General features: G+C 42.6%; 1 protein-coding gene across 1 annotated transcript in view; it reads right to left on the bottom strand.

Annotated features, from left to right (window-relative positions):
• The window catches only part of MCC (MCC regulator of WNT signaling pathway), a 466,429-nt gene that overhangs the window by 435,135 nt on the left and 18,309 nt on the right, over window positions 1-12,985 (bottom strand). The gene's annotated exons all lie outside the window — the stretch shown is intronic.

Raw genomic sequence — 12,985 nt, 5'->3', positions numbered from 1 at the left:
CTAGCTGTGTGCTGCCTCAGCAGAGGCCAGGTACCCACCTTCCTGTGATGATTTCTGTGAGGACTTATCTAAACACAAAGGGATTGAGAGTTAGCTTATTTAAAACTATTTACTTCTTTTTTGAGGGAAGTAGGGCAGGGTAGAGCAGAACAGGAAAAGAGCAGTCGTGGAGGAGGCTCAGAGGTAAAACTGCCCATGTGTTATAGCTGTTACATCCCAGGACAGTCTACATGTGGGTTTGGGAAGTGGAGGAGGACAAAAAATAGGCATGAATTTATCTCTTTGGGCACATTTGTCTAAACTGATCTTAGAAGTTTCTCCAAATCACGACAAATAAATGACGATTTTTAAAGTATGTGTATTGCCAGATCAGAAACTCTTTTTAAAATTTATAGTCCTGTGTAGGTGAAGTACACTGCTGTATTTGGAGTATGATTTTTTCCGTTTTAAAATGTTTACTTTTTCCTTTATAAAGAGAACACATGCACTTATATACAATTTGCACAATTGCACAATGTATAATTTGCAGTGTATTTTACACTGCAAATAATTTATTGAATTTTAAAGATAAGGATAAGAGTTTATGGACATTGGAAGGGTCTCTCCTTATGTGCACACTCCCCTAAGTCTCTCAGAATGAAATTCTTTCATTAGACTCTCTCCTGGAGTTAGGTTGGAAGTTCACAGTTAAAATAAGAAATTGAGTTGGAGAGAAATAACATTAAATGTTACCTTATTAGCACCTTACCTTGAATTAGTTTATTAATTTAAGCCTAGAGAATGGACTTGAGGAACCTGAGAAGCCTCAGAAAGACTCAGGCTGCAGAAGAATCTCTGGGAGGACAAAAGTGAACTCCATCAGCTGCTGTGGAGTTAGCTATGGGCCTTGCCTTGGTGGGGACCCAGCAGCTTGAGGTAGTTCTTTGGCAAATATAGCTGCCTTTGACTGATGTGATGCCCCCCAAACCTGGCAGCATCATGAATAGAAATGTGTGCAAACCCCAGAAGATAAAACATTTTGGCCAGGACCATTTGCTTATCATGACCCTTATGGGACCCAGCATGCTTTTGAAGCTATGTAACAGATGTTCTCACAGCATATGCTACATGAAGAAATGCTTGTGAGGTAGTTCAGAATTTCCACTTCCCTCTTTAGAGCTGATTTTGGATTTCTTTTCATAAGCATTTTAAAACATGTTCCACTCAAACTGCCTCTTCCATGGTACACATGTACCTACATGCTGAGAAAGTGTCACTCTCAAGAGGGAACAGTTCTATTAATGCACCATCAGCATCTTCAGTAAGGTCTCCAGAAGGCAACTTCTTGAAATGCTATTACAAAGCATTTATACCTTTCTATTCTGGAGGATGACTCTTAGCCTTCATTTTATTATAAAAGTGTATTGGCAGAAGGGCCTTGTAGGTTGTAATTCATCCTTTCTGAAGACAGCCCCTACCTAACCTCCTTTTCTTTTTTCTCCCCCATTCTCTCTCTGACCCACATCCTTTCTGCTTCTTTTATTCTAATGCATCTTTCCTTTTCCACAATTGAATGTTTTTTTTTTCTTTTCTACACTGCTCTAGGCTGTCACTCAGTTTGGTCTCTGTAAGTGGAATTCAGGAAGTAAAATAAGAAGCCATAGCTGGTGGCATACTGCCAACCACACCTATGAGATGCTTTATCTCAGTACACCCTTTCACTACTTCTTCACACTCCTGAGATGAAGCCCACTACACTAGAAAGCCTTCCCTTGCTCTGTACCACAACAAAAGGCCCTCAGATAAAGCAAGGGATCTTTTAGGAGGAGATGAAGAAAGAATAACGATTTAGCAACTAGCATTTTAAATTAAATCTACAGTTTATCCAGACCATTTGTTTTTATTATTGTACTGGTCACCATGACAACCCTGAGAGGCAAGCATCTTTTGTATAATCTCCATTTCATGGATTAAGAAAACTGAGGCTGGGCGCAGTGACTCGTGCCTGTAATCCCAGCACTTTGGGAGGCCGAGGCGGGCGGATCACCTGAGGTCGGGAGTTCAAGACCAGCCTGACCAACATGGAGAGACCTCGTCTCTACTAAAAATACAAAATTAGCCAGGCGTGGTGGTGCATGCCTGTAATCCCAGACACTTGGGAGGCTGAGGCAGGAGAATCACTTGAACCCGGGAGGTGGAGGTTGCACCTTTGCACTCCAGCCTGGGCAACAAGAGCGTAACTCTGTCTTAAAAAAAAGAAGGAAGGAAGGAAGGAAGGAAGGAAGGAAGGAAGGAAGGAAGGAAGAAGGAAGGAAGGAAGGAAGGAAGGAAGGAAGGAAGGAAGGAAGGAAGGAAGATGGGAAAAACTGAGGCTTGGAATAATCACATCACTTGCCCAAGCCACACACTAAGTTTTTCAACTATCTACTGCTGTGTAACAAACCAATGTAAAATTTGGTGGCTTAAAAAATCAATGTGTTTAACTACTCATGATTCTGTGGGTTGGCTGGGTTAGCTGAGCAGTCCTTTTGCTCTACATCATGTCCAACTGGGAGCCTGCCTGAGGCTGGAATGATCAAGATGGCTTCACCCCCACGTTTGGCTGTAGGCACTGGCTGTTGGCCAGGGCACTTCGGTTCTCCTCCACATGTCCCGTCAATCCTCCAAGAGCTCTTTCCTCATGATCTGTCCAGCAGGATAGCCTAGACTTAATATGACTGGGGCTTACAAGAGGGTGCAAATGGAAACTGCCAGGCCACTGAAGCCTCAGGCCTGGAAGTCACACACCATCACTTCCACTGCCTTCTGTTGGTCAAGGCAGGCCACAGGGTCAACCAGATTCCAGGGGGAGGAAATAGATCTACTTTCTAGATAAGGAAGCTACATGCATATATAGGAATGGGAAGAATTGTGGGCAGATATATGCTATGGTCTGAGTGTTTGTGTCCCCCTCCAAATTCATACGTTAAAACTTAATCACCAATGTGATGGTATTAGAAAGTGAGGCCTTTGGGAGGTGATGAGGTCATGAGGGTAGAGCCCTCACAAATGGGATTAGTGCCCTTATAAAGGAGGCCCCAGAAAGCTGCCTTGCCCTTCTACCCTATGAAGAGAGTGAAAGACAGCAAGCCATCTATGAAACAGGAAGCAGGCCCTTACCAGAGACTGAATCTGTCCACATCTTGATCATGGGCTTCTTGGCAACCAGAACTGTGACACATTTCTGTCTTTTATAAGCTACCTGGTTTACAGTATTTTGTTACAGCAGCCTAAACAGACTAAGACACTATATTTGCAGACAATCTATTAATGCTACACCAGAAGGGCATAGCTGGAACTCAGGAAGATCAGTGATAGGCCACTATTCCAGTAATTCTTTAATGTTTAAGTCTAAGATTATGATTTCATTGCAGGTGCACGCACAGGTGCAGGATGTTAGTTCCCCATTTGGTCTCTGGTGATGTTGGCACCACTGCAACTTTGCCTTTATGTGTCCTTTATTTGAAAGGAAGAGATTAACTTAGGCTTGTATATAATTATTGGTAATTTGGCTTAATAATCAGCCTTAATAATTAGCCTAAAGCAAATGTTCTCAATAAGAACTTTAAGAGCAGGGTATGAGGTGACAAAGTATCAACAACTGGCTGAATAATGGGTACTTGCTGATTAATGTTAATGGCAAAGAACCACTTGTCAGCAGAAATCATGGGAAGGTTGTTTATGTGACTGTCTCGGCAGTCTTATTGAGTTTTCCAGCATGAACGCATGTTTGGTGGTCACCCAATTAAACCCTGTCTTTAGACAGACGCATTGTTACATCTGAGATTCTTTTAGGTCTGAAACTCCTCCAATTCCTAACTCACCTAACATGTCCACTTGTCTGGGCCCCAGCTTATACACACACACAACACGTACACACACACGGGCACACATACAGAGAGTCCTACCACCAAGAAATGTTGTAGAACAGCTTTTTTAAACAAGTGAAAATTAAGTTCAAAACTTTGCTTTCCAGATTCTCACAAATCTCTTGAAGTGACCAGAGCCCTCCTGCAGTGTCACAGCCTAGGCTGCTGTCACTGGGGCTTCACAGGCAGTCACCACAACACCCACGACTTCAACTCCTCCTCCACCTCCCTCAGCAAAGGCAGGCGCCGTGATTCCCTTTCTCATTTTGAACCACCATGAAAGGTATTTCACTGCTCTGTGAAGGCATGCCTGCTTTCTAAGAGACTTTACAGCTGACTCCCAGCTGTTTATGTGTCTCCCCATTAAGCTGAATGGGAAGAAGAAAGTCACAGAGGAAAAGATCTCTGGGATAAGGGTGCAGGGACTAGGTTCAGGGAGAGGACACTCTAAATCCTGTTTGGCATTTAGTCACTGAGGCTTAGTTTAGTTTGGTTGTTTAAAAAATGTATTCATAGTAACTTAAAAATTAAAGTAATAGCCAGGTGTGGTGGCTCACGCCTGTAATCCTAGCACTTTGGGAGGCCGAGGCAGGCGGACCACCTGAGGCTGGGAGTTCGAGACCACCCTGACCAACATGGAGAAACCCCGTCCCTACTAAAAATACAAAATTAGCCGGGTGTGACAGCACATGCTTATAATCCCAGCTGCTCTGGAGGATGAGGCAGGAGAATTGCTTGAACCCAGGAGGCAGAGGTTGTGGTGGGCCGGAGATCGCGCCATTGCACTCCAGCCTGGGCAACAAGAGCGAAACTCCATCTCAAATAAATAAATAAATAAATAAAGTAATAAATGAATATTTAAAAATATTTGAAAAAAATCCTAAGATCATAGCTCGATGCAGCCTTGATCTCCTAGGCTTAAGTGATCCTCCCATCTCAGCCTCCTTAGTAGCTGGGACCACAGGCATGTGCCACGACATCTAGCTAATTTTTATATTTTTTGTAGAGACAGGGTCTTACTTTGTTGCCCAGGCTCGTCTAGAACTCCTGGGCTCAAGTGATCCTCCCACCTCAGCCTCCCAAAATGCTGGAATTACAGGCTTGAGCCATGGTGCCTGGCCTGTGTTTTTGTTTTCAAAGAATTTAGTAAGTTTGTAGCAGAATTGAGAGCCCAAGGCAGGTGGATGATTTCCTTGAAAAGGGGTCACTTTTCTAGTTAAATGTCAGTCATAATAAAACCCTAAGTGAGGCTAATTGGGCCATTAATTTTAAATATCTTAACAATGTTAATAGACTTCAAAGAGAGAATCAACAACAAAGATTCTAAGAAGAGCGTATAAATTCAAAAGATGTTCCCACATCATCAGCATTAACTGAAAGTACTTAATACTTGCTCTATAAGGATGGACTTAAAGAAGTCCATTAACTATAAAATTTATTGATAGAAAAATCCAATTATATATGGAGGGGAAAATCAATGAACACACTTATACATCTTGGGAGTTTTAAAAATATTTTGCCTATCTTGTTAACCCTAATACAGTACTAGAAAATGTTCATCTGGGAGAGGAAATACTACATGCATGCACACACAGTCATAAACTGAATAATATTAAATAAATAGTAACAGCCTGAAATGAATAATTGCAGCTGAGGATTCACGCACATGCACATTCAGGGATGTCACTTTCATTCTTCACTATCTGACCCCAGGCTCCAGGGTAAAATCCAAGTTCTCTCCCCAGACGCACCAAGTATTTTATGTGCACTCCCTTTCCACCTGTTTGCTCATCCTCCCACCACACCAAAGATCCAGTCCAAACTGACTTCTTGCAGTTTTCAAAAGTACTGAGATCCCACTTGGCTCAGCTGATGCCCCATTCCTGGTCATCCTCAACTTGGCAGACCCTTCTTCACGCCCATCACTTGGCTCACTTGATGCCCCATTCCTGGCCATCCTCAACTTGGCAGACCCTTCTTCACGCCCATCACTTGGCTCAGCTGATGCTCCATTCCTGGCCGGCTCCAGGTCCCTTCTGGGCCAGCCAAGGCTGAAATGCCACCTGCCTGATAGCCATATTTCCTCATCTTCATGTCTGTCCCTTACTAGAGTAGGGCTCCCTGAAGACAAGAGTGGCATCTTTTATGCTGCGCTCCCCCCACCCGCACCACCACCACCCCGCCTGCACTTGGCACATGGCAGGAATTCAATAAATATTTATTCAGTGAATAAGGTCACATCTCAGGGGTCTATAACAACTAACAGTTTATCTGATAGGCACTTGCAAGAGATGGACGCCATGTCAACTCCTCACAGCAGCCCTCTGAGATGGGACATACAAGTCTAAAGCCCCTTTCCAAATCTCTTGGGGATATATATGTTTAGGATTTCAGAAATTTGTGTATTTTAGAAAGGCAATATGTTGTATTAAACAGTATACGATAGCCCCAGAGGAATTTGGGGCCATACCAATAATCAAACATGTATAATTAACCAAACATAATCAGCCCCAAATATGAGCAATCATACTAAATGGAATAAAGACTATAAATAGACTCTGGTCAGTTCAAGTTTTATTACCTACTGAGTTTGCAGCAAACTTATGAAAAAGCTGTCCATTTTAGAGCTTTCTGTGTTTCAGAATTGCAGATAAAGAAGAACGGACCTGCACAATTATCCCTATATATTTTGGAAATAGAGGTGCCACAGAAAGGGTAAATAAACTGACCAAGATCCTACAGCTAATAAACTAGAATTTAATGCCTTACTCCAGAACTCTACTCTTTTAAAAAGGTTAAATTATGTAATATTTGATATACACAACATATGAGACACATATGTAGGTTAATGCACAGCAATTAAAATAATAAAATAAAACTGAACCTGCCACCTTATTTAGAGATATGAGCCCCTGATCTTAACTCCCAGGCACACCACCTCAGGACAGGCTAAGCCTAACTTATCTATAGCTATGTTACATAGGCTGAATTTTAATGGCTTTGAAATGTCACCTTCTTAGGTGGGACCCAGGAGATCACACAGCTATGACACCAGTCAGACTCTACCAGGGGAAATTAAATCCTTTTATATGGGTCGAGTATCTTTTATCTAAAATGCTTGAGATCAGAAGTGTTTCAGATTTTGAACTTTTTCAGATTTTTGAACATTTTACATTACATATACCAGTTGAGCTTTCCAAATCTGAAAATCCAAAATCCAAAATGCTCTGATGAGCACTACCCTTTTTTTTTTTTGAGACAGAGCCTAGCTCTGTCACTCAGGCTGGAGTGCAGTGGTGTGACCTCGGCTCACTGCAAGCTCCGCCTCCCAGGTTCACGCCATTCTCCTGCCTCAGCCTCTTGAATAGCTGGGACTACAGGCACCCGCCACCATGCCTGGCTAATTTTTTTTTTTTTTTTTTTTTTGTATTTTTAGTAGAGACGAGGTTTCACCGTGTTAGCTAGGATGGTCTTGATCTCCTGACCTCGTGATCCACCTGCCTTGGCCTCCCAAAATGCTGGTATTACAGGCATGAGCCACTGCACCCGGCCAATGAGCACTACTTTTTTTTTTAATTATACTTTCAGTCCTAGGGTACATGTGCACAATGTGTACTTTGTGCACTTTTGAGTGTCATGTCAGTGCTCAAAAAGTTTCAGATTTTGGAGGATTTCAGATTTTCAGATTTGGGATGCTTAACTTGTATCTCAAGGGATCTATGAAGCAGGGAGGGGATGAAATCATAATGCTTCCCAGATGTAAAAATGATGCGAATGTGATATAAATTAACAAGGGCTGTTTTAAGAGCACAATGGATAAAAATGTAACAGTGTGTAAGACCAAAACATACTGATGTGTGTTGCTTGTATAGGCTAGCATAACAAGAGCACTGGGCTACTGACCTGAGCTGCTGAGACAATTAGGAGTTGGGAAGAAGGTGTAAGGGGTTACACACAGAAAGAGTGCTTAAGGCCCTGTGTACGGCGTGGTTATCTGCATATAAGGACAAAACCCAAAGTGGTCTGCCTTGTTTAATAAGATCTCATTTTCAGGGGCCTCCAACTGACCAGCGGAACCTTCAACTCACCTAGAGCAAAGGTTCAGAAGATGAAAGGGTTTTCACCTCAGCAAAGTGGAACTGATATTGTGGGAGAGTTACTGAGTAATGGACCCTCATCCTCACATCAAACATCCCTAACCTTGCCAGACACCAGCCTCTCTCAGACAGCTCACTGAAGAAGATAAAGAGGTCCAACCAAGACCATGGCTGGAACCTGGATGCTCTGAACAGGTGATGGCCAACAATGAGGTCTCTGGGCAGGAGTAAGGACGTGTGTGTGTGTGTGTGTGTGTGTGTGTGTGTGTGTGTGTGTGTGTGAAGTGGGGGGGAGAGTATGAATGAAGACTCTGGAAAAATATACCTTTTGAAAAAGCTGTAGGCCGGGTGCAGTAGCTCACACCTGTAATCCCAGCACTTCGGGAGGCCGAGGCAAGCGGATCACGAGGTCAGGAGATCGAGACCATCTTGGCTAACACGGTGAAACCCTGTCTCTCCTAAAAATACAAAAAATTAGCCGGGCGTGGTGGTGGGCGCCTGTAGTCCCAGCTACTCGAGAGGCTGAGAAAGGTGAATGGCATGAACCCAGGAGGCAGAGCTTTCAGTGAGCCGAGATCCCGCCACTGCACTCCAGCTTGGGGGACAGAGCGAGACTCCGTCTCAAAAAAAAAAAAAAAAAAGAAAAAGCCAGAATTCTGTGTTCACAGAATCTTATTTTGCCTATGAACACTGTTATTCCCTGACTGGTGGTGGAGTGGCAATCCTGATGGAAGGACCTACAGGACCAGAAGGAGCCATATTCATGTGCCACCTGAGAAACCTCTGTTACTGCTCGCCCATTCCACCTTTAGCTCTCCAAGGTGATCACTGACTTAAAAGTCAAAGGGCAGACAAATGCTTCAAATAAAACTATGTAACTCAGATATCCCTTGCAAAAAGGAGTCCTAGTATCAGTATGGAAAACACACACACACACACACACACACACACACACACACACAGGCATGCATACATATGTGCACACCTTAGTTGTATTCTGTGGATATTTAGATAGATATTTAATAGATACTTAAAGAAAGGACAGGTAAACATCCTAGGGCAAGGAATCAAGCTGGAAACTTGCTTCATCCACATGACATTCAGTGAAAGCTGAGAAAATGGGAAAAAAAACTGAAGCAACATCAAGTAAAGAGGTTGCCTCAGAAGAGTCCCTTGTATGAAAACAGATGTTTATACCTAAACATATAAAGTGTTAATACCTAAACTATAAAAAACCCAAAACCTCCCAAGTGTTTGCAGCTGAAGTCATCTCCAGCTTTTCATGACTGTCATGGGTAGCTTTGGGGAATATCATACATGAAGGGAACCCTCTTTCCATGGGAAATTTTGACAATCTGTGGACACAAGAAAAAGGGTGAAGCCTGAGGCATGTGACACATCCTCTGAGGCACCTTGTCGGTGGGGATTTCTCTCAGGAAGAGGTCCAGCAGCTCTCTGTTTGGATGTGACTATTTGCTCTTGTATTCAATTAATATTTGGATTAATACATCTTCTTCTGTAAGTTTTCACATCAGTATTCCCTCCTCTTTACCTTGTCTTTTCCCCTAAACACACACCACACACATTGTGAGGCAGTAGCTCACCCCCAGTGGGTCAGAGAACTAACTTCCAGCAATCATTTCTCCCCATTACAAGCTGTGGGGAACTGTGTGGGCCTGCAGATTGCTCAGGGCTCCCCTAACAGCCCCACACTGTACGCTGTGTGCCTTGTGCTCACAGAGCATCAAAAGATGCTCACAGCGTTCAAAACAGAGCATCATATTGAAGACCTGGCTCCTCATAAATGCAGTCTGTCATGTTTGAGCAGAGATTCTGAGACAGTTGTAGCTTGTTGCCTTATATTTGGCTGCTGCTAAAGTGTGGCCCATGGACCTGCAGCATCTGCAACACCTGACCGTTTGTCAGAAACGTGGAACCTCAGGCCCCACAACAGAACTGCAGAATCTGAATCTGCAATTTAACGATGTCCCCAAATGATTTTAGCTGCACATCAAAGTTTGAGAAGTACTGGGTTTTGGCACTTTATCGCATTTATTTTATTTAAGAAATAGTTGCATTAATTACTATAAGCCAAGCACTCTTAAAATCACATTTTTCGACTCAGGAGGCTGAGGCAGGAAGATGGCTTGAGGCCAAGAGTTTGAGATCAGCCTGGGCAAAATAGTGAGATCCCATCTCTAAAACAGTTTTTAAAAAATCAGTCAGGCATGGTGGTGCACACCTGTAGTCTCAGCTACGCAAGAGGGTGACACAGGAGGACTGCTTGAGCTCAAGAGTTCAAGGCTGCAGTGAGCCATGATCATGTCACCGTACTCAAGCCTAGGCAACAGACCAAGACCCTGACTTAAAAAACAAACAATAAAAACCATGTTTTTTCAAATAACTCATTTACTTCTAAGAAAAACCCCCTTTATAATTGTATGGTTAATAGATACTATTAAGCTTCCATTTTACAGATGAGGAAACCAAAGCATGAAAGTGTGAAGTTTTTGCCCAAAGTTACATGGCCAGTATGGAGTGGAGAGGAGATTAGAACTCCAGAATCCACTGTGTATGCCACAGCTCTATGCTGCCTACCCCTTGGACACATACAAGAAATAATTAGAAGGTCCAGGTATGGTGGCTGATGTCTGTAATCCCTGGGCTTTGGGGAGGCCGAGTTGGGAGGACTGCTTGAGCCCAGGAGTCTGAGACTACAGTGAGTTATGATCACGCCTGAGTGACAGAGTGGGACCATGTTTCTTAAAAAAAAACTGTTTTAATTTTTTAAAAAAGAAATAATTCGAATGGATTTTAAGGATGAACACCTTGCACCAGTTAAAAAAAAATTCTCACAGGTGTTTACAACAATAACTATGGAAGCTACAGATTATAGTAGAGATGCTCTAATCCAAAGGGACTGCTCACTGAGGAAGGCATGTAAGAAGTGAAAGGTTTTCCCATCCCATGCCATCGAGCACCCAGGAAAAGCAGGAGTGACAATTTACTAAATAGAGGACACACTAGGTTAAAAATCATTACATATGGACATGTCTTTAGGACACTGTGAATGTAAGTCTGACCGGTAAAGTAAAAGGGTTTAACCTGCATGCCTGAGAACCTTAGCCTGTTAATGCCCACAAAACACATTAGAAACGGAGGGGAAAATAAAGATTTTAAAAATGGTATTTTCTTGCTTTACTTTTCAAAGTCAGGTCAAAATACTTTAAAACTAGTTGCAGACCAGTGGCAGAGCTAGGCCATGTGGGGATGTGACTCTGGCTAACCCAGCCATTCACCCACTTTCTATTTTTGTTTCTGGGCCTTGCCTCCTTTTAAAACACCTCATGCACAACTCTGATCTCCAATTTGTCCACAGACTTGGATTTTCCGTGCTGCTTGTTTCATAGTTCCCAGGGCAGCATTCAACAGAAACACTGGGAAATAGCACCTCAGGCTGCAATATTTTCCTGAAGCCTCCAGAAAGTGGATTTCATTCCAGTCAAAACAACACTTTTAACACATTTAGAAATGTCATTAACAGTACTGTATAGCTATCAGCCTAGAATCTGTGAATTTACTCAATCTTGAGTCCAGATGGCATGCACAAAGGACAGAGGGCAGTTACATCAGATTCCGACAATGTGAGAAAAACCCCAACAGCAATTTGTTGTCCAGTAACTCCAGAAAAAGCCTAGAAACCCCTCAAAAAATATACTTTTTATGTTCATGAAAATACACTGCTTCTGCAAATTTAAAGAAATGTACTAGTAAGCCAATTACGCAAAAAGGCAACATTTTGGGTTAATTCTAAGAAGCAAAAGGACTTCATTGATTCTTTCCACAAATATTTACTGAATAGTTACAATGTGCCAGGTTACTGTGCTAGGCCTGAGGATTCAATGGTGAATAAAGAGGGACACAGTCTCTGCTCTCATGGAGCTCAAGGTTGGGTGGGCCAAAAAGATATTAACCAACAATTCCCACAAATGAACATACCATTACAAACAGAGATAAGTAACACAAGAAATAATTAGAAGATAATATTAAAAGAAAGAAGATAATAATAAAAGAAAGATGAGAGGGCCAGGGAAGGCTGAAAAAGTGTCCCTTGAGCTGAGTTCACAGTTTGAGAATAGCTGGATGTATCCAGTGCACAGGAGCTAGATAGGGAGTGAGAGCAGAACACACTGGAGAAACTGAAATTCAGAAAAGAAGAGAGTGGTGGATGTACAGAGAGCCTGGAGGAGAGAGAGCAAGATGAAGTAGGAGAGGAAGCCTTTTTGGCCCTGCATGGTTAAGAATTATGACTCACTTGAAGGGTTGTAAGCAGGGGCAAGGTGAGCAGATTAGCACTTCAGAAAGATCTCTCTAGGTACAGTGTGGAGGACTGGATTGGAGGGAGGACAAAGGAGAGATGGGAAGGCCAGTTAGGAATATTTGAAGTGCTCCAAGTGAGAGAATTAGCGTAATCATAAGGGAGATGGAAAGAAGTAGACAGATTTGAGGGAGATTTAAAAGGTAAAGTATAGGACTTGGTGATGAAATCAACATGGGGGTTCATGGAAAAGGAGAGCTCAAGGATGTTGCCAAGTTTGTTCTGGCTTCCTGTAAGTGGGTGTACATGGTCACATTCACTGAGAGAGCAAGCCTGGAAGATTAGTTTTTTGTGGGGAGAATCCTGATCCATTGTTGGACTTGTGGAGTTTAAAATGCCTTACAAATACCTGGCAGGAGATGATTTATAGGCAGCTGGGTCAATTAGTTATGCAAGTCTGAAATGCAGAAAAGAGGACTGAGCTGGACATTTACTAAGGTAGTCACTGTCACATACAAAGAGAACTGAAGCTGAAACGTAAATAAGAGACGAAATGTAAATACCTAGAGAGAATGTCTGAGGTGAAAAGAGAAGTGAGCAAAAATTGATGCCTTAAAATATTCTAAAACTCAGTAGCTAGGTAGAGGAGGATAAGCCTGCAAAGGAGATAGAAAGGAATGAGC

This window comes from Hylobates moloch, unplaced genomic scaffold (genome assembly GCF_009828535.3).
Source record: "Hylobates moloch isolate HMO894 unplaced genomic scaffold, HMol_V3 SCAFFOLD_6, whole genome shotgun sequence".
Lineage (NCBI taxonomy): Eukaryota > Metazoa > Chordata > Mammalia > Primates > Hylobatidae > Hylobates > Hylobates moloch.
This window is presented reverse-complemented; position numbering and strand designations above follow the sequence as displayed.